This window comes from Psittacula echo, assembly GCF_963264785.1.
Source record: "Psittacula echo genome assembly, chromosome: 3".
NCBI lineage: Eukaryota > Metazoa > Chordata > Aves > Psittaciformes > Psittacidae > Psittacula > Psittacula echo.
The window spans coordinates 126,443,795-126,460,059 of NC_137736.1; the positions used below are offsets into that span (position 1 = coordinate 126,443,795).

At 49.5% G+C, this 16,265-nt stretch overlaps 1 protein-coding gene across 2 annotated transcripts in view; it reads right to left on the minus strand.

Moving 5' to 3' along the window:
* Nucleotides 1-16,265, minus strand: part of FAM168A (family with sequence similarity 168 member A) — a 184,486-nt gene that overhangs the window by 102,274 nt on the left and 65,947 nt on the right. Inside the window, exon 2 of one of the 2 annotated variants that reach the window (XM_080613619.1) lies at nucleotides 14,499-14,571. The exons of the other annotated variant lie outside the window; for it this stretch is intronic. The gene's annotated coding sequence lies outside the window, so the exon portion shown is untranslated. The remainder of the gene's footprint in view (nucleotides 1-14,498; nucleotides 14,572-16,265) is intronic. 2 annotated transcript variants of the gene reach the window in all.

Here is a 16,265-nt window from a genome sequence, read left to right on the forward strand (position 1 = left end):
GTTCCAAGCAGCACAAGAAGGGAAATGAAAATGCTTGTGCTGGGATGAGCTTTAAGGTCCTTCCAACCCAAACCATTCCAGGATTCTATGATGCTCTTCTTACAGGAGCACTCGGAGCACTCAATAACAAGCACAGGTATCGCCACCACCTTCCATCTACTGCAGACTCAGCTCAAAAGGAACATCTTACCCTGTTCATTGTTAGGCTACTTCATGCAATTGAAAACACCGTGACCAGCTTTGCTGCTTCTCAAAGACATTCACACCTTCAAATACTGGTGGGTATCAGTGAATTTGAACATATAAACAAGCCTTAACCCAAGTACTTCTATGCACACATTGGTGGATCTTGCATCTTACACCCTCGTCCCACTCTGATATACAGAACTATAGGTGTTTCCCACTTCTACCATGCACAGGCAAAGAAGCATGACATTGAAGACGTAAAAGCTCCTAAAAGAATAAACTTGGCATGCAGGATTCAGCAAGTTTTTGCAGTTATTCTCCTTTTCCCTTCAGACTAAGAAAATAAAATCATCATAATAAGAAAAATAAAACATACTTAACTGGGTTCTTACAACAGTGACACTGACAGATCAGAGAATCCTGGAATGGTTTGGGTTGAAGGACCTAAAAGCTCATCCAGCTCCAACCACTGCCATGGGCAGGGACCCCTTCCACTGGAGCAGCTTGCTCCAAGCCCCTGTGTCCAACCTGGCCTTGAACACTGCCAGGGATGGGGCAGCCACAGCTTCTCTGGGCACCCTGGGCCAGCGCCTCAGCACCCTCACAGGGAAGAGCTTCTGCCTAAGAGCTCATCTCAGGCTCCCCTCTGGCAGGTTCAAGCCATTCCCCTTGGCCTGTCCCTACAGGCCCTTGTCCCAAGCCCCTCTCCAGGTTTCCTGCAGCCCCTTTAGGCACTGGAGCTGCTCTCAGGTCTCCCCTTCAGGAGCCTTCTCTTCTCCAGGCTGCCCCAGCCCAGCTCTCTCAGCCTGGCTCCAGAGCAGAGCTGCTCCAGCCCTCGCAGCAGCTCCATGGCCTCCTCTGGCCTCGCTCCAACAGCTCCACGTCCCTCTTGTGCTGCTGCCCCAGACCTGGATCAGGGCTGCAGGGGGGGTCTCCCCAGAGCACAGCAGAGGGGCAGGATCCCCTCCCTGAGCTGCTGCTCACGCTCTGGGGGTGCACCCAGCACCCGGGAGGGTTCTGGGCTCAAGCGCTCACTGCAGCCGGGTCATGGGGAGCTTCTCCTCACCCAGCACCCCAAGTCCTTCTCCTCAGGGCTGCTCTCAATGCCTTCTCTGTAGCTGTAGCTGTGCCTGGGATTGCCCCGACGCAGGGGCAGGACCTTGCACTTCGCTTTGCTGAACCTCATGAGGTTGGCACTTGCCACCTCTCAAGTGTGTCAAGGTCCCTCTGGATCCCTTCCATTCCCTCCAGCGTATGTCCCTTCTTCGCTCTTCAAAGAGTAAGGACGAGCCATAACACAATGTGATTTCCCAGAATTAACACCTCCTTGTTAATCCCCTCCTTTTTTAGCTAAGCCATACCTAGAATTGGAGTGAACAAACCTCATCTGAAGGGAAACATTTGACCTTTGCAGACCTTGCTCAAGAACCAAGTCAACGCTGGCACAATTATAGCTCTGCCTTTATTAATACAATAAAACACCCTTTAAAACCAAATCAACTCAAAGAGGGAAAGCAACAAAAAGCCAAACTCCACAAGAAATTTGAGGTTTCCATTAGCAGTGAATTATTAATGGCTCCTCTTGTTTGTACCATATAATATTCACTTTTACCTCGTCCACTCTGCTTCAGCTTTACCTTGATGTTTGTAGCAATCAATCCAGGGCATCATTCCAGAGCCTGAATATTGCTTTTTCCCTGCAGTTCTCCTAGGTTTTCATTTTCAAAGGCAATTTCAGCTCTTTTCCAGCCTTGTTTTACCTAAATCACTGCAAACTCTGTACCACAAACTCCAGCTCCCCAAAACCTGCGCGCTCCATACACTCACACAGCCGGAGCAGAAGGGTCATCCTGGTCCCCAAACCATCCTACGGATGCATCTATTGATACTCAAATATTGACATCTCCATTTACACAGCCCTCATGCAGTGGAACCTAGGAGCAAAAGCCAGACAATAAGCTTTTATCCTAAGAAAATATTTGCTATTTCAGCCAGGGTTTCTACACTTGATTTCAGGCTTGTTCTCCAGCTCCCAGTCATGGCCTGGAGCCTTGTTTTTGTTCTTCTGGGAGCATTCCCAGTGGAAATGAAGCTCTGCAGAGCAGCAGCAGTTCGGGAACGCTTTAGCAGCTGATGTTACTGCACGCAGGCGTGTCTGCACTGATGTGAACCAGATCTGGGCTGCACGTCTGCATCCATCTGTGCCTGCCCCATCCCTGGCAGTGTTCAAGGCCAGGTTGGACACAGGGGCTTGGAGCAAGCTGCTCCAGTGGAAGGGGTCCCTGCCCGTGGCAGGGGTTGGAACTGGATGAGCTTTAAAGTCCCTTCAACCCAAACCAGTCTGGGATCCCATGGCTGTAATGCAGCTGGTGATAAACACAACATCATTTGTGTAGTCTTGCATGAGGCTCTGAACGTGACTTAACTGCATTACTCATTACTTACACTGATGCTGTATTATCTTCATAGATGCTCTGTGTCACGCAGCAGTGGAAAGCGTTTGTATGTGGCAAACACATACAAACACACACAAACACACATAGCCAGGGGTTCAGCAATGAGCTGCTGTCCCCTGCTGTCCCCTCCGCCAGGGATGTCACCACTGAGGCCAACATCAACAGGAGAGAGAAGACAGGAATGGTAAGATCATAGAATCATGGAATGGGTTGGGTTGGAAGGGACCTTAAAGCTCCTCCAGCTCCAATCCCCTGCCACGGGCAGGCACACCTTCCACTAGAGCAGCTTGCTCCATGCTCTGTCCACCCTGGCCTTGATGACCATCAGTGGTACAGTGCTCACTGGATGAAACCCAAGCTGTTCAGCTGAAGCTGACCCTGATGGAAGGAAAGAATTAAACCAACTGGAAATGCCACAGAGAGAGGGATTCCAGCCCAGCACTTGACATACCCAATGTCAAAGACCAGCAAAAGGAAACCACAAATGAGCTGCACCATTTACAGTCCTACAGCATCTCTCCTACAGATCCCCCTCCAAACGCAGGCTGTAGCACCCATCTATTCACTGAGGAGACACAGGAGGGTGGCATGGGCCAACTGGGAACACGTAGCCAAGCCCTTAAGGAGCCACATTCCCATCACCTATTGCCTCCTGTAAGATAACTAAATAACCCCACACACCTTTCACTGGAGAGAAGTTATTCACCTATAACAGGAACCAGCCCTCGTGTCCTCACTGTATGACAAATTAAGTGGATAATTTATAAGCACGAAGCAGCTCTTGACTTTGGAATGTGCTGATCTCAGCCTGCCCAACACTAAATGCTGAGGCAGGCAAAATGTTGACCTTTCTTTTGCTGATGTTTATGATTTACTTAAAAACCATAGGATCCAAAAGGTAACGATGGATGATGCCAAAGAGCATGTTACAAAATAGGGAAGGAAATCCTTGTCCTAGCCTGAGAAAGGCAGAGACAGGCAAGGAAGCCAGGAGCACCTGGAGCCTGAACATGGCATATATTAAACATATCCATATATTGTATTATTTGAATGGGGCAGAGCTTATAGAAACACCTTTATGGGCCTCAGAATATGAGAAACCAGTTCAGCAATGAGAAAACCTGATGCCAGCACAGCTGATGTTCTATGGGCCTATTTCCAGAGCGGGAAATACCTGTATACAGATGGATCCTGGGCTTTGTAGCTGTAAGACTGATGGCTTCCACCAGCAGGGAACCAATAGAGATATTCTTTATGTAGCTAACAGACCTGTCCCTGTGTGTCCAACCCCATCCTCAGTTCTCAAATGACTTCCTTGGTATATTCCTATTAACTTCTTTAACGTGAGGCCTTGCTGGCTTTCCCTTTTGAAATGAACCTGCTGTAGGTGTATTCAGGGCTCTTCTTCTCTCCAATGGAGCACATCCTCCTCCAGTTGATTATCCCAATTCCTTCATCTTCCCAATCCCACTTCACTGTATTTGACTGAAAAGACAAGACACAGCCTGAAGACTCCTCTCTGCTCCTTTCATTCCACAAATGATGCATTGGGAGGTTCAGGTTGGCCATTAGGAAAAGCCTTTTGGTTACGTGAGTGCTGTGTCACTGGATCAGGGCGACCAAAGATCTGCTGGAGTTTTCATGGCCAGGTTGGAAAGGGCTTTCACCAGCACCAGGTAGGGTCAATTATGACCCTGATTAAATCAGTTACCATAGAATCCCAGCCTGGTTTGGGTTGAAGGGACCTTAAAGCTCCTCCAGCTCCAGCCACCTGCCACGGGCAGGGACCCCTTCCACTGGAGCAGCTTGCTCCAAGCCCCTGTGTCCAACCTGGCCTTGAACACTGCCAGGGATGGGGCAGCCACAGCTTCTCTGGGCACCCTGGGCCAGCGCCTCAGCACCCTCACAGGGAAGAGCTTCTGCCTAAGAGCTCATCTCAGTCTCCCCTCTGGCAGGTTCAAGTCATTCCCCTTGGCCTGGCCCTACAGGCCCTTGTCCCAAGCCCCTCTCCAGCTTTCCTGCAGCCCCTTTAGGCACTGGAGCTGCTCTCAGGTCTCCCCAGAGCACAGCAGAGGGGCAGGATCCCCTCCCTGAGCTGCTGCTCACGCTCTGGGGGTGCACCCAGCACACGGGGGGGTTCTGGGCTCAAGCGCTCACTGAAGCCGGGTCATGGGGAGCTTCTCCTCACCCAGCACCCCAAGTCCTTCTCCTCAGGCTGCTCCATCCAGTCTCCCCCAGCCTGTGTCTGTGCTTGATCCCTGAGGTCTCTTCCATCCTGCACTCTATGACACCCTTACAGCAAGTTGAAGATGTGAACAGTGCATCCAAATCACGGCGGCTGCATGAACTCCTGTTTTCATTTCATTTTCTTTTCCGCTAGGTCAAACTAAACTGCATCGACCAACTTCTAACAGAAGAAACTCTCAATAGCAGAAAAGGCCACAACCCTCAAAGACAGGCTTTAATTTATGCTTTGCTCCATAATTTCCAACCACCACCACTAATGACCCTCCTCCTCTGTTTGCAATTAGAACCCTCAGTATGGCAGGATCAGTTCCCAACCATATCCTGCATATTGGAAACATCACTCCTTCCCACGTACTGCAACAGGAGAAATAGCTAAATCTGCTTCAGAGTGGGTTATGCCATATAAAGTCAACCCACCATAAATACAGTACTGCTGGAATTCAAAGCAGATGAGGGCAGAGATGTGCTTTTACTTACACATGGGTCAGAAGCCTCTTGGCTCAAGCTGGTCAAACCCACCACGCTGCAGGTTTTGAGTGTGATTTATGACTTCCAGTCATGGTTGGTCCTCTCACCACCTCCTCCCTGCTCCTGCAGGCTTTCTTCTGTGGTCCAGACTGGAAACCCAGTGCTGGGTTCAGGAGCAGCAGGATGATGGAGCCATCTTCCACCCCGGCCTCATTCTCCTGGCAGGCAGCACCACAAATCCCTCCCTGCCATCTCTTTTCCCTCACTCACGTTGATGCAGGAACAAAGATGGGATATAGACACTGGGGAAATGAGGACGCACAGTGCAAACGGAATGGATGAATCCTTTCTAATAGGCCCTTCCTCCTTAAGTAATTTGTAATCTCTGTTGCAAAACAAAGCTGCACCAGGGAAGACGAAGGAGAGCGCAGGCTGAAGCTGTGAGCAGAAAGGGAGCTTTGGCAAGAGGTCTGTTTATCACCCTCTTTTGTAGTTTCATGTTGGCACGAGCAACTGTATTAAGAGCCCAGGAGACCGAAAGCGTTTCCTACCCATAGGACAGGCAGACGCTGGCATTTGTTCACTCTGCTTGGAAATCAATCTACATGGAACTGCAGACCCCAGACCTATAGAATCCCAGAGTGGTTTGGGTTGGAAGGGACCTCAAAGCTCATCCAGTTCCAACCCCTGCCATGGGCAGGGACCCCTTCCACTGGAGCAGCTTGCTCCAAGCCCCTGTGTCCAACCTGGCCTTGAACACTGCCAGGGATGGGGCAGCCACAGCTTCTCTGGGCACCCTGGGCCATTGTGAAGGAGCCAACCTTCAGCATCCTGTCATGGAGGCACTATCTCTATCCCCATCATCCCTCCTTCTGCACATATGCCCTACTGTTTTAGTACATATCCAATTCTCATCATATCTAAACTCTTTACTACTCAATATTTCTTCAATACACTCTGAGCCTCTATGGTTTGATGCTGCAAAAATCCATGGTAAAACTACCTATAACAGCATAAGAGAAAGGAAGTTTGCATCAGACGGCCATGATCAACCACTTGAAGTCTTCAAATGAAGGCTTACATGGTTACAAAGCTGTAGCAGGTCTCAAACACAAGTTAAACATTCAATACAGGACTTACCAAAGCCTAGCAGCAGCCTCTACACAAGAGACAGGAGACCAAGACTGCAGATGCATGCTATGACCCTATAATGCCTGCAATACACATTCAATTTGCGGATTTGTTTCAGAATCACTGTAAAAGCCAGGAATTCTTGTGCAGCCTGGCATTCCCAAGGAGTCTGCAGCGCTTTCATTCACTCAAACACTCAGGCAGGTTTCCAGTGAATATCCCCAGCCCAGGAGGCCAGCCCCAGGAATGCTTTTGCAGCACACACAAAGCAAAGGGCTGAAAGGCCACCGCAAGTCAACAATCCACACTTTGCATGGATTTCCGGCCTCTCCTTCCCAAACTAAAGAGTGGGAAGAGATTCAACGGAGCCTGAAGGAGTTTACAGCTTCCAGTTTGTATCAGCAGGAAAGAACTGCTAAATTCCAAGCCTATGACTTAGACTGGCCAGAGCCAGCTTCGCTTTCTTGTTTCCCATCCATGGGGGCAAGGCCAGTTTGGGGGTTGAATGGCACTCAAAGCAGAGCAGTTATTCACTCCTTCCTTCATATAACAGCGTACGGTGACATTAAAAACCACCTAAAAAAGGTCTTCTGGGTCTTTGGGAAGCGTTTAAAAGGCAAAACTGACTCTGATGCAGCTCAGCAAATGCTGGTCTTCACACATGAACGTTTCTATTCACTTCAAATTGATTTCTCCCGCTGTAAGGTCAAGGATACGTGGGGCTACTTGAACAACCAGAGCTTCAGCATCCATGCACAGGAAAAACACCAGTCCTTGCTTCAAACAGTCATAATTTGGTAAGTAAATCCAATACAAGATGATGCTCTCAGTGGCTAAGAGTGAAGTTGGGTTTCCAATCACAACTACCAGGATCTATGATAAAAGCAATAGCAAATAAGTGAACATGTGTAGACGAGGCCTCAGTGCCATGGGGTAGCGGTGGCCCTGGCAGTGCTGGGCAATGGTTGGACTGGATGAGCTTAAAGGGCTTTTCCAACCTGGCTGATTCTGTGATTCCATGTTCACTTGTCAAAGGATACCGTGCAGTGTTGAAACTCAAGAGAGCATCCAGCACTGACAGGATTAGTTTACTTCACTGATCTATCAGTCCCGCTTGCTTTGGCTTGAAGGATGCTGGAGCCCAGACACCAAGAGCCACGACACCTTCAACACAACAGGATAAAAATCCTCTTTTCTATCGATCCGTGTCCCTTTGATGCTACAACTCCATCGCTGACACAACAAAAACGCCTTAAAGTTTCCATTTGCCACAAAACGCCTTCATTTCAGGTTAATTCCTATTACAAGGAATCAATTTTGAAGTTCAAAGGAAGCAGGGAATTTCTGGTTTTTAAATATCACCGACAGACAACAGGTTACCCCAGATTTTACACTCATTCCACCGCAACTCAAATATGAGTCTACAAAGTCTGTTCAATGATCAGCCTGCCTCAGCTTCCTGCATGTGTAAGCTCATTTTAGCAGCATTATAAGTACAACCACAAAAGTTGCATTGAAGACAGAACACATATGTTCACGCGATGGCCTTCTCTAAATCCACTGAAATTAAACTCTAACATCTACCTACATCTTTGCACCATAAATAACGCAACAGAAGACACCAAAACGTGCCCTTCCTGCTGCCTTGTACCAAAGCCAACAGCAAACCAAGAGCTTGTGCATGTTCAAATAGATAATGAGGGAGGTATCAGGGGATCCTGCCCCTCTGCTGTGCTCTGGGGAGACCCCCCTGCAGTCCTGATCCAGCTCTGGGGCAGCAGCACAAGAGGGACGTGGAGCTGTTGGAGCGAGGCCAGAGGAGGCCATGGAGATGCTGCGAGGGCTGGAGCAGCTCTGCTCTGGAGCCAGGCTGAGAGAGCTGGGCTGGGGCAGCCTGGAGAAGAGAAGGCTCCTGAAGGGGAGACCTGAGAGCAGCTCCAGTGCCTAAAGGGGCTGCAGGAAAGCTGGAGAGGGGCTTGGGACAAGGGCCTGTAGGGCCAGGCCAAGGGGAATGGCTTGAACCTGCCAGAGGGGAGACTGAGATGAGCTCTTAGGCAGAAGCTCTTCCCTGTGAGGGTGCTGAGGCGCTGGCCCAGGGTGCCCAGAGAAGCTGTGGCTGCCCCATCCCTGGCAGTGTTCAAGGCCAGGTTGGACACAGGGGCTTGGAGCAAGCTGCTCCAGTGGAAGGGGTCCCTGCCTGTGGCAGGGGTTGGAGCTGGAGGAGCTTTAAGGTCCTTTCCAACACACAAAGCAGTCTGGGGTTCTATGCTTACCTATGATCAATAATTTAGTTATTCTTAGATTTCAGTGCTATTTCACAACACACTTAGGTGTAGGCATCCCTAAACCTGGGTTTAAGCATACAGAGATGTCTGAAGCCTCACAGCTTTACCTTCTAAACTCTACAGAGCAAAGTCTTTTGTACGTTCCGCAAAGACCCCAGCATCCATTAGACAGTAATTACAGGATTTACAGATGCACACCCCTTATTTATGCATTTGGAAAAAGCAAAAGGAAGAAAATCAGGCCTTTGATTTGCAACCAATTTGTGCCACGTTCATTTTCATGCTGATAAGCATCATCTCTGCACATAATAACCCTTCTGCCATCATTTCTTCATAACAATTCAATTCACTTCTTAAATTAGCTCCATCAATCATAGCACAGGTACACACCACCTCCGCAAGAGATTCCCTTTCTCCCAGTCTTTGCTCTGCTCTGACAATGCCCGAATTGCTGTTCCCTGGGATGACAAACACAGCCTGGCAGGGGCCTCATCTTGGTAAGATGCACTCAAATGAATTCATAAGTCTGGTTTTTCATGCCTGGACATCCCAGGGTGCCATCAAATATTGGGTGGAAACACAGAAAGGAGGATGGAGCCAGGAGGGGCTGGGCTCTGCTCCCAAGGAACAAGGGATGGGACAAGAGGAACCGGCCTCAAGCTGCACCAGGGCAGGTTTAGATGGAGCTGAGGAACAATTCCTGCCCCAAAGGGTGCTCAGGCATTGGAACAGGCTGCCCAGGGCAGGGCTGCAGGCACCGTCCCTGCAAGGGCTCACACCCCGTGGAGACGAGGCCTCAGTGCCATGGGGCAGTGGTGGCCTTGGCAGTGCTGGCAATGGTTGGACTGGATGAGCTGAAAGGGCTTTTCCAACCTGGTTGATTCTGTGATTCTATGAAACAGAGCTCCTGGTTTCCCCTGAATGATTAATTCAGTTGTAAGAGATGATTCCAACATGGAATAATGATGCCTGGGATCTAGAAAGAGTTAAATACACAGTTAGGGTTGTAAATCCCCCACAGCCCTTCAGGCTGGATGTGCATCCTCTGGAAGAGCAGCGCTAAGACACTCGACAATGTGACGGGCACAGAAAACAGAGGGAGAGCTCAGGGCAGGACCCAAGTGATCTTCACATCAACTGCCAGGCAACACGAGGGAGAAAAATGCCCTTGGTGGAAAGAACAGGAGGGCAAATTGTGAGAGTAAGCATGACCTCCGTGACCAGCAGAGCCTGGGAACATACACTTGACACAGATAGAGCATTTGCTCAAGGTGCCTCCGTCTTTCTTTATTCCCCTCCCCAAACAGACTTATTTCAGTAACTATCAAATAATCTGGTTATTCCTTTTCAATTCATGATACACATTAAATGTTGTAATTAGATATTAATGTTGTATTTCAATTTCTTTATGTATATGATTGCACTCAGACAGAATGGTGCACGTCCCTGCTCATTGCAAGGGGGGATGGACTAGATGACCTTTAAAGGTCCCTTCCAACCCAAACCATTCTATGACTGTATGTGACTAGAAGTGAGAGCGCAGTGAATGACACCCCACAAAGCACCTCAATACACACTTCCATGTGTTCCCAGGGCTGGGATTCCCCCACCAGCATCCTTCAATGTGCACAACACTCCTAATCCAACCACAGAGGAAGAGCCATGACACATCGAGAGGAAGATGCGCTTCACACTTCCCTGTTTTCTCCAGAAATAATAGCCCCGCAGGGTGTAGATTGAGACAGCAGCACGACAGCATCAGACCCTTCCTCCTAATGTGGCTGAAGTCTACGGCAATGGAATTAGAAAGCTTGCTAGGAGCGGCATTTTAATTTCACCCTTAGGCAAGCTGTTTGCCACAGGCAAGCAATTAAGGGAATGTACCTTCAGGGTTTAAAGCCCTGAGCAGGGGAAGCTCAGGTTTCCCCCAGGTAGCAGCATCTGGTTTCAGATTAACACAACACTACACTGAGCACATGTGTTCTTTAGACTGATGGATGAGTTGGGCCTTTCTCCCCCCTTGGCAAAGCTGCTGTTGATGCTCACTGGTCTCACACCTTTGTTCAGAGCAGCCATAGAAAGATGAAGCTTACGCCTGCACCTCTACCGCTTTTTCATCTGATGCAAAATACTCCTTTAAGGCTGGAAGAGGAAGAAAGGCAGGATACCAAGGACGAGGAATGACATTTAGAAGGATTTGATTCCGCACAGAGAGGTGAAACCACCAAGCATTCCATAAGAGAACACAAAACCTTGGTAGAGGCACAACCTCTGTAAGGCAGCCTTGTAGAAGGACCAGAGCTGAACATGAGGTGGCCAAGGTCACCAATCTCTGCTCCTCCTCATCACTTCCAGCAGCACCTGCTCCATAGCTATGATCCCGAGCTCCTGCTACCATTGACCCAGGACTCGCAATCTCCTTGTGCCGGCGAGGGTTTGATATCAGTGCTAACCCTCCTGATTTGCAATTCAGTGCTGCCATCTGATTCTGAAGCTCCTCTGCAGGCATTGAAGGGGGAAAGCAGAAAGCCAGCCGTGAGAGAGAACTGCTAAGCCTGTGCTGCCAGCACATTGGGAAGGAAGAGGCAAGTAAAAATACTCATTGGCGCCTGTATCGTCCTCCAAATCTGAGCTGACATCACTGACATCCTGTGTCCCAATGTCCCTCTGCATCACCTTATGTCCAGCCTGCTCGTGTCCATCTCATTGAATGGCTACTGAATCCAGGTTGTTCAGCCTGAAGAAGAGAAGGCTCCTGAAGGGGAGACCTTAGAGCAGCTCCAGTGCCTAAAGGGGCTGCAGGAAACCTGGAGAGGGGCTTGGGACAAGGGCCTGTAGGGACAGGCCAAGGGGAATGGCTTGAACCTGCCCGAGGGGAGACTGAGATGAGCTCTTAGGCACAAGCTCTTCCCTGTGAGGGTGCTGAGGCGCTGGCCCAGGGTGCCCAGAGAAGCTGTGGCTGCCCCATCCCTGGCAGTGTTCAAGGCCAGGTTGGACACAGGGGCTTGGAGCAAGCTGCTCCAGTGGAAGGGGTCCCTGCCCGTGGCAGGGGCTGGAACTGGGTGAGCTTTAAGGTCCCTTCCAACCCAAACCAGTCTGGGATTCAATGATTCCATGATCAATAGGAAAGCCATTCAAACTGCAGAGTGCTACTTGAGGAATGCAAGAGCATTGGATTAGAAATGAAGAGGGAAATTACAGAGGCGGAGGGAAGTGCTATGAAATGCAAAAGCAGGCAGTGCATCTCCAAGTCCAAAGCCAGGCACAGAGGAGGCTGAGTCACAGCAGCTATATTTGGTACAAATCCAGAAGATCATTCCTAAAATAGGTTAACAACATACAAAGAGGGAGAAAAAGGAAATTCCATCATGAATAGAGAGAGAAAAACTTCATCTCCGAAGAGTTTAACGTGCTAGGGAGAGCTCTGCGGTCACCAGCATCCACAGCTGATGAAACACTGGTGGAGCTGAAGAGGATCTTTGTTAAACATAATCCTGGAATTACAAAAGAACCACATAAAAGCACGACTCCATTTCCAACCTTGTAATCCAGTATTAACACTTGCTTTCAATAGAAAAAAACCTCCTGGGTTGGGGGGTTTCCTAAGGCTGTTCAGTGGTTTTCAAACAGCAGCAGCACAAACTCTGGTGTTTAAAGCGTCCCAGGGGTAATGCTACCATGGAAGTACGTGCAGCCCAGGAAAGGTTTGGGAATTCTCAGTATTCCCCAAAAGATGGGGCTCACAGCTGCTGCAGGGTGGCCTTTGGAGCTAGCAGAAGCTGTAACAGCCCACGAGCCCAGAGAGTTGCCTGCACACATCCTTCCCCGTATGTTCTCCGCTCGCATCACGCTTCGCATCCTGCATGACTTCGGCAGCTCACTGTTATCTGGCTGCTCATTCAGGCCACACATCGCTTCTGCCTCACCAGCAGGCTCTCTGCAATTGCACATCTTACTCCGGGGTAGGTTTGTTAAGCTGAGGTTTGCACCCACATCCCGCTTCCCATGGGAGAGCTGCAGCTCGGGTGGGTTTAGCTCCCTCCCCACCACTTGAGGTGATTTGGTTAATGAGGTGATCTGCTGCTCCATGCCCTACATATATTCCTGACATAGAATCATGGAATGGTTTGTGTTGAAGGGACCTTAAAACTCATCCAGCTCCAACCCCTGCCACGGGCAGGGACACCTTCCACTAGAGCAGCTTGCTCCAAGCCCCTTGAACACTGCCAGGGAGGAAGGCTGGAGGCTTCACATGGGTCTGTGTCATTTCCTGACAGATCCATCACCAATCACTCCAAAGACTGAGACAGGCTGAGAACATTGGGGCTGTTGAGCCTGGAGAAGAGAAGCTGCGTGGAGACCTCAGAGCAGCTTCCAGTGTCTGAAGGGGGCTACAAGGATGCTGGGGATGGGCTCTTCATCAGGGACTGCAGTGACAGGACAAGGGGTGATGGGTTCAAACTGAAACAGGGGAAGTTTAGGTTGGATCTAAGGAAGAAATTCTTTACTGTGAGGGTGCTGAGGCACTGGAATGGGTTGCCCAGGGAAGCTGTGAATGCTCCATCCCTGGCAGTGTTCAAGGCCAGGTTGGATGAGGCCTTGGGTGCCATGGTTTAGTGTGAGGTGTCCCTGCCCATGGCAGGGGGTTGGAACTGGATGATCTTAAGGTCCTTTCCAACCCAAACCATTCTGTGATTCTATGACACCAATGACCAGAGGTTTCGGTTAATCCAAAGCTGTTCCATGTCATTAAACTAACCCCAATTGCTGACCCGTGTCATGAATCCTTTATGGGGGAAAACACGCAATAAATACACAATTTAAGTGAAGCATGTGCTCTAGTTTCCATGGAAGCTACAGGAGTGCTGGAGACATCACTGCATGAAGCCCCTCAGCCTGGTTGAGAGGAAGCCAGGCTAGATGTGCTGAGTAAGGCCTTCAAGTTTCTAAGACCCTATTAAACCTGTTCCATGGAGAAGCCAAGGAAATCCTCCCCACAAGGGAATGCAAGTGCCTGAGCCCCTGCAGATCACCCACACTCAGACCATCAGGGCTTGTTCTGCTCCCTATGTTGCAAACAAGCTGAAGATGAATCCTTACGGATCCCTGGACTTTCAGAACAAAGGATCATTCTTCCAGCTCCAATCTGCCCTATCATTTGGCTGGCTGGATCAGAAGTACTCTGCCAAGAGCAGATAATTCACCCACAGATACTACAAAGACATTTCTAGGCTTGGATTCAGCAGGAGGACAACAAGAAGCACGAGCTTTTCACTCAGCATTGCCCTGAAATACATCACGTCCCATAACCACGGTGGCTTTTAAGCAGTCTCCCAAAATAAACTACCCCATGAGGAGTAGCCAAGTTCCTGCATTTCCTTTGGAGAGCTTTCCTATGAGCTTATGGATGCTTTTAATTTGGCTCCAGTGTTGTGAACAATCACTTTTTACTTCGTAGTCTGTGGCCTTGCACTGATTAGAATCATAGAATAGTTTGGGTTTGAAAGGGCCTTAAAATCACCCAGTTCCAACCCCCTGCAATGGAGGGGGACAGAAAACACAATATCCCAAGTGATCCTTGCCATGCTACTGAGCTCTCCCCCAGCAAGGCACGCATTAGGTAGTCACCAAAAGAAGCCTTCAGAAGCACAAGATGTCATTCTAGGAAGCACATCAGCAGGAACCCACCCTGAGGACAACACACCAGCCTTGTTCTGTTTGCTACCTCCTTCACGGAGCAACAGGAGACACCCTTCAGAACCAGTAGCAGCTTCTGTTGTGGCTCTCCCCCAGGCTTCCTGTGGAATCAGAACTGCTTTTAGCAAGTTGCGTACAACACGTGCTGCTCTGTGAGCAATAGGAAGCTTTGTTCAGAGGTCAGGCAACAAGTTCTATTGATCGCCTCTTCCAGCACCCAAAGCTGCACTGAACACTTCATAATACAGATAAAAATAGCCATGAACTTTGTTCCCAGATGAAGGAAAGCACAAACACTGCACAGCAAGGAGCAACAGCCCTAGGGTGAGGTTGTTCCCTATGGAGCGCATCAGTGACCTTGGTGCCACCAGCTTCACCCTCTCCTTCCCTCCACTGCTTCAAGGCATGAAATGCGAAGAGTTTTTGTTCCCCCTCCTCATCTGCAGTAAGAGCAGAGCCTGCCAAGAGCCTGTCTCTAGACAGAAAGCTGCAGAGAGATGTGAGGCTGCTCTGCTTATGCTCAAACCACTCACGTTGCGGGTGCAGTGCCTGGTCCCACCCCAGTGACTGTTCCCAGGACAACATTAAAGGCACTGGTGGGCTTTTGATCAGCTCTGAGCGTGGACAGGGCAAACTCCTGTTGGGTTGGGGGTTGTGTAGTCCTACGTGATGGAAAAACATGGGCCTGGGGGAATGAGTGAGTGCACAGGGCTCCTGTCCCTGCTGACCTGTCTGCTTGCAACCCATCCTCTAAAGAGAGGCACTGAATGATGACTTAACTGAGATAGCTTCAGAGTGGCATATCAACACTCGGCCTCCTCACTAGCCTGGTTCCTTCGATGGGCTGAGCTGTTAGGGCTGAGCGAGCAGTGAGAGTGGAAGAAAACAGATGGATGCATTTGGCAACCTCTTTGAAAGCGTCATTTTGAGACTAGGCAGGTCACACCACCACTAAACCACTCCACATTAACTGCTTTCAGGTGACTGGTAAGGGATGAAACTGTTTGGGCAGCAACCTAAGATGGCCAGACTGAACAGCTACCACCATATTTTATCATTAATAGCAGAGTTATTATTCCTTATTAATAGGATCACAGAATCATCAACTGGCTTGGGTTGGAAGGAATCTTTTAAGGATCATTGCAGAAAAGATGCCCATTTGACAAGAGTGCATCCATTTTTCTTCTTTATTCAAAATCCCACTTTTTTTCACATATGGAAAAACCATGACAACTCCTCATCTAAAATGCCTTTGGGACTAACTGGGATGCTACTGGACAGCAGCACTGCACAGCAACCCCAGCAGAGCATTGAGGATACAGATCACATCCTCATGTATAAAAATCTTCATTGCTGGTATAAGCCCAATCTGCAACCCAAAGCCAAGGTGCTCGTACATCCCTGTCCATCAGGTCTTCCCTGTGAGGGTGCTGAGGCGCTGGCCCAGGGTGCCCAGAGAAGCTGTGGCTGCCCCATCCCTGGCAGTGTTCAAGGCCAGGTTGGACACAGGGGCTTGGAGCAAGCTGCTCCAGTGGAAGGGGTCCCTGCCCGTGGCAGGGGTTGGAACTGGAGGAGCTTTAAGGTCCCTTCAACACAAACCAGTCTGGGTTTCTATGACACACACATTCATAGTCAATAGAGGTTCTAAGGGCAAATTCCCGCTATCTTCATCTCCAACTGCTTTGCTGAGAAGCGATCAACAGCAGCTTAGTGAATAATTCTGTTGGGATCACAAAACCCCAGGATAATTCAGGTTGGAGGGGACCATCTCCTCCAACCGCCAGCTCCAAGTAAG